This window comes from Magnolia sinica, chromosome 2, assembly GCF_029962835.1.
Source record: "Magnolia sinica isolate HGM2019 chromosome 2, MsV1, whole genome shotgun sequence".
Taxonomy (NCBI): Eukaryota; Viridiplantae; Streptophyta; class Magnoliopsida; order Magnoliales; family Magnoliaceae; genus Magnolia; species Magnolia sinica.
In genome coordinates, this window is record NC_080574.1 from 74758711 (window position 1) to 74764392 (window position 5682).

Sequence of the window (5682 nt, forward strand, 5' to 3'; positions counted from 1 at the left end):
CAGTGTGCCTAAAAGTGGGTGCGTTGTGTTGACCCTTGCTCGTGAGAGCATAAACTGTCGACCTCAGTGTAGGTTGTAAAGGTTGAAGGTGAACCTAATTTAAAACCTTAGGTTTGAGGTGAACCACTGTGAAACCTCCTTAGTGAAATCCGGTACACTCAAGGGTTAAGTGCAGTTACCGGGAGTGGAGTAGACAAGTAGTCGAACCACTATAAAAATTACTGTGTTTAAGATTGCTATTCTTTTATTTTGTGACTTGCAATAATATTTTCATATCTGAATATTTTTAATCACACCTCACACACTTACACGGTTATATCCATCATAAACTAGTTTTAATATTGTTTACTTCTTAAATAGTTTGTGATTGGATCCTCTACCGGGCTTAAAAGCCAGTAGAGTTACTTTTGAGTAATCCTAATATGTGTCTGTTATTTGGATTAGTATCATAGGGCTTTAAATAAACCATAAAACTTTAAAAAGTCCTATTCACCCCCCTCTAGGACATATTGACATATCCCTACTTCGACTAAAGCGGTCTTCACCGCTATTTCAAATACACGGTGTTAGGACAAGCGCACAACCTCTCCTTTTCTTTCTCCACGTAAGATGTGCACAACAGTATTTCCTTAGGACTAGAGATCCCTATTCTTTCTTCATTTCAAATGCGCACTACATCATTTCCTCTTCCACCCAAAATGCACACAACACAATCCTTATGAAGTGGCGCACAAGCCACTTCTTAGGACAAGAGTCCCTTGAAGAATGGCACACAAACTTCTTCTTTAAGACAAGAAAGAGAGGGAAGTGGTGCATAGTGGGATTTACTCAAGACAAATGTGCACTTGAAGTGGCACACAATGGAGGATTGCGCACAATGGAGGACTGCGCACAATGGGAGAGGCGGATGAGCTCCTTTCCCCATTTCTTGTCTCCAGCTTCTCTTCTCCCTCAAGTGAGGAGTAAGGAGGGGTATTTATAGACTTACCTTCCTTATATAGTGGTGATCACCACCACTTCTTTCTTCATGCAACTTTCACCCTCCTTTCTTACATAGTGGTGCCCAACTACTTTTCCTCAAATAATGGTGTACATCCCTTTCTAAGACAAGAACCTCGCATCCTCCCCACATACAAGGCAATGCCCATCCACTCCTTTTTACCAAAATAACCCTATCCACTCCTTTTTACCAAAGTACCCTCGTTCACTCTTTTTTACCGAAATATCCCCCATTCACTCCTTTTTACCGAAATACCCCCATTCACTCTTTTTTCCCAAAATACCCCCATTCACTTCTTTTTACCAAATGATGCCCATGTACTCTTCTATTCAAAACGTGGAGCGTACAACCTCTTATAACATGGAGCGACGCTTCAGAAAGCTTCTATATCATTATATATTTTTGTGCCCCAACAGTAACACTTACTTCCAAAAGCTTGAAAGTATTTGACTGTGGGTTTCTTGTTAAACCACAGTTCATAAGCAGTTTTATGTTTTGATTTTCTAATATAAACTCGGTTTATTATATAGCATGGAGTGTTAACAGCTTCAGCCCATAAATTTTTCGGTAACTTCATGCTATTCAACATTATATTAGCCATTTCTTGAAGCACTCTATTTTTCCTTTCAACAACCACATTTTATTAAGGTGTCTTAGGAGCTAAAAACTCATGCGATATTCCATGATCATTATAGAACTTCTCAAAATTGCTATTTTCAAACTCCAATCCATGATCACTTCGGATCTTAGTAATATTCATTTTTTCCTCAGTTTGGATACGCTTAAGGATTCTTTTCACTTCATCGAGAGTTTTAGATTTTTCTCTCATGAATACTACCCAAGTAAATTTGGTAAAATCATCCATAATTACCAAGAAATACTTCTTACCACCTCTACTCTCCGTTCTGGTTGATCCAACAAGATCCATGTGGAGAAGTTCAAGAGGTTTAGATGTGGCAAATGAGTTCACTTTATTATTTTTTGATTTGACATGCGCCACATATTTGATCCATTTTCTTCAATTTGGGTAGACCTCTTTTAAGATAGACTTTGCTCAGTCTATATAAATTTCGGTAATTTACATGTCCAAGGCATTTGTGCCATAATTTGGTCTCATTGGTTTGGACCATGTAACACGATAATTTAAATGAGCTAGAATCACTTACAATATAGCAATTCTTAGATGTTCTTTGACCATTCAATATCACACAACCTTTCTCATTTGAGATCTCGCATCCTTGATTAGTAAATTTAACATTGTGCTTGTTATCATACATTTAAGAAATACTCAAAAGATTATGCTTAAAACCTTTTACAAATAAAACATTTTCAAAAGGAGGAAGGTTTAAAAGTTAAACCATACCTTGGCCAATTATTTTGCAGTTGCTTCCATCACCAAATGTGACTAACCCATCAGTCATTTCTTTGTAGTTGGTGAACAAATCTCTGTCACGTGTCATGTGTCTTGAGCAACCACTATCTACGTACCACTTTGATTGACTCGAACCCTTGAAGGCGGTGTGGGCAACTACACAAGTAACCTTAGGAACCCATTTCATTATCATTTTGGGTTTTGGAGCACCGTTGGTTTTCCTTCGCTTATAATTATTATTAAGTCTCACATTCGAGTTAGCTTTTAGAAGCTCCTTGAGTAAGTCCATAATCTTCTCAGTTAAAGGATTATAATTTTGATTTCTAAAGCTGACATTGTTAGCATTAACTTTGCGAGCTTGAAAAGTTTTTGGATTTTTAAAGCTATTTTTATTCAAGCCCTTTCCTTTTGAGTCAGAGGATTCTCCTTTAACAAACCTAGGAGACACACTCTTATTTTTCGGAGGAAAGTTTTTATCATAGCCCAGACCCGATCTATCTCCACATTTTCTAGATGCGGTTAGTAGCTTTTCAAGTTTAGGGTCTCCCTGGGCATACCTCCATGTATCCTTTGAACTTAAGAGGGAAGAAACTTCTAGTTTTAGTTTTTCATTCACTGATCTTAAAATTTCAAGTTTAGATGTTTTAAAATTCAAGTCACATTTTACTTTTTCAAAACAATCAAAAATATGCGACTTTTCTAAAATAGAGTTTTCAAAATCCTCTTTTAATTTTAAAATTTTCTCTTTTTGAAGTTTTAGCTTGACAATAATCTTACAACTCTCCTTATATAGGGCATTATAGGCATCTTGAAGATCATCTTCATTTTCAGGGTCACTTATCAGATTTTCATATTCAGATGTATCGCAACTATCTATGGAAGTGACTCTGGCTAGAGTCATTAAAGCCTTGACTTCACTTGTAGATTCAGGTTCTAAATCATCCAACTAAAAAGAAGCTTTAGAGCAGGATGATTCATCCCATGTGGCTAACATGCCTTTTCTCATTGGCTTGTCCCTTTTTAGACACTTGTTTGCCAAATGCTCATATTTATGGCAATTGAAACACTATCTTTTAGGGATTTCAGTTTTTAGATTTACCCTTTTTCTTCTCAGAGGGTTTTTAAAAATCAACTCTCTTCTTACTTTTAAAAATCTTATAAAACTTCTTAGCTAATAAGGCCATATCATCCTTTGAGTTTCCACAATCAGAATTAACATTACTATCTTGAGAAATACATTTGGATGATTTTAGGGCTATTGACTTACCTTTTGGAGCTTTGAAATTCAATTCATAAGTTTGAAGTGAACCAACAAGTTCCTCCACCCTCATATTATAGTGTCTCTAAGTTCCTGAATGGCAGTCACCTTGGAATTGAATCCCTCACGAAGTGATTACAGTATTTTTACACAAACTTTACTTTCTAGAATGTTGTTCCAAGACCCCACATAGAGTTAACTAGGTCATTTAGTTTCATATAGAAGTCCATGAATGATTCATTTTCTTCCATACGAATTTCCTCAAACTTAGTGGTGAGGATCTAGACTTTAGACTTTTTTACTGTAATTGTTCCCTCGTGTGTCTTTCAAGGATGTCTTAAGCTTGTTTTGCAGTATCACAAGATATAATTCGTTTGAACTCATTAGGTGATAGTGCACAAGTGATTGCATTTAAAGCTTTTGCATTAACACTGCTTTCATTTTTTTGATGAGTAGTCCACATATAATAAGGTGATTCTTTAAGGGACTTGGTTCCATCAGTGCCTAGAACTTCAAAAGTAGGTGGATTCCATTTAGTCACTGTGGCTTGCCACATGCTTTCATCAATGGATCTCAAAAAGATCCTCATCCCGGCTTTCCAATAAGCATAGTTGGAGCCATCAAATGGTGGTGGCTTAGTGATGGAAAGGCTATCAAAATTTGACATATTGAAAGCTCTAGATTGATTAGCTCAGAAAATAAATCCAATGGAATGAGCTATTAGGCTCTGATACCACTTGAAAAAGGCGAGCTCTCGGTCCTAGAGGGGAGAGGGGGGGGGGGGGGAGAATAGGACTATGCCAAATAAAAATAAAATGCAGATAGTTGAAATAAATAACAACCTCAATTGCACTAGTCTTGAGAGGTTGATACAAACATTGTTCAAAGGACAACCTTACACTAAAAACCAAGGTTTATGGTAGGACAACCTGATTTCTTGAACTTCGGTAAGGATCAAAAACTCAAACTAATATAGAGGGCAATAGAAACAAATCTAGCGATTACAACATTCGCCACAACTGCATAAAAGAGATACAAGCATTCACACACATATACCATATAGAACATCCACCACAACTCCAAGAATTATAATGGTTCGGTGTGTACGCCGACTGTTCGTAAACAACCACACCTACTCCACTCCTAATATCCATAAACCACATGATATTCGCTTTCACTATGAAAAAAGTTTTCCAAGGTTCACCTTAAAACCTTTACAGATGTGTTTTTCAATTGGGCTTACACAATAAAAAACCCCACGCAGAGATTTTTTGGCTGATCTCAATCAAAACCAAAAATGGAGATTTTTCTGGCTGAATCTCAGAAACTAAAAATGAAGATTTTTCTAGCTAAATCTCACAAACCAAATACAGAAAATGTAAAATACTTATCTAAAGATTCTTCTTCGATGTAGCCGGTAGAACCGCTTCTTTGAAGATGTAGATGTTTAAAATTCAATCACACAAATAGAAGGGTTCTAGGTCTAAATGAATTTTAAATTAAATCTAACATTGGGCTACTTTGATTCAATTTCTTGGATCTCAAAAAGGGGTGAAACAATATTCCCTTTTATCAAATAAGATTGAATAGTAAGAGATCAAGAAATTAAAAACCAAAAAGCTATATTAAAGAATCTTAATTACCGTACAATAGCTTCACAATAGTGGGGACTTATCTCTCAAGTGGTGGCTTGAATTTGCTTGGAATGAATGAAAAAAAGCTGAGAAAAGTCCTCTATTTATAGGCTGTAATTCGGTTCCCTTGACTGGTCTAAGGTCTGCCTCGACTGGTCCTGGTAGCAACCAAATTTTAAAATTCTAGCGCGCTCGGATAAAACAGTCTCTCGACTGGTCGAGCATAGCACTCGACTGGTCAAGTGGGTCCAAAATTTTTTGTTAAAGTTCGAGTCAAGCCCTACTCGACTGGTTGAGCCAGTCTCCATGACCGATCGAGTAGGGTACTTGACTGGTTGAAGACCTACCAGACTTATCCAAAAATTTAAGTTAATTTTGGATTGGTCGAGAAAAACCTTGGACTGGTCGAGCCTGAGCC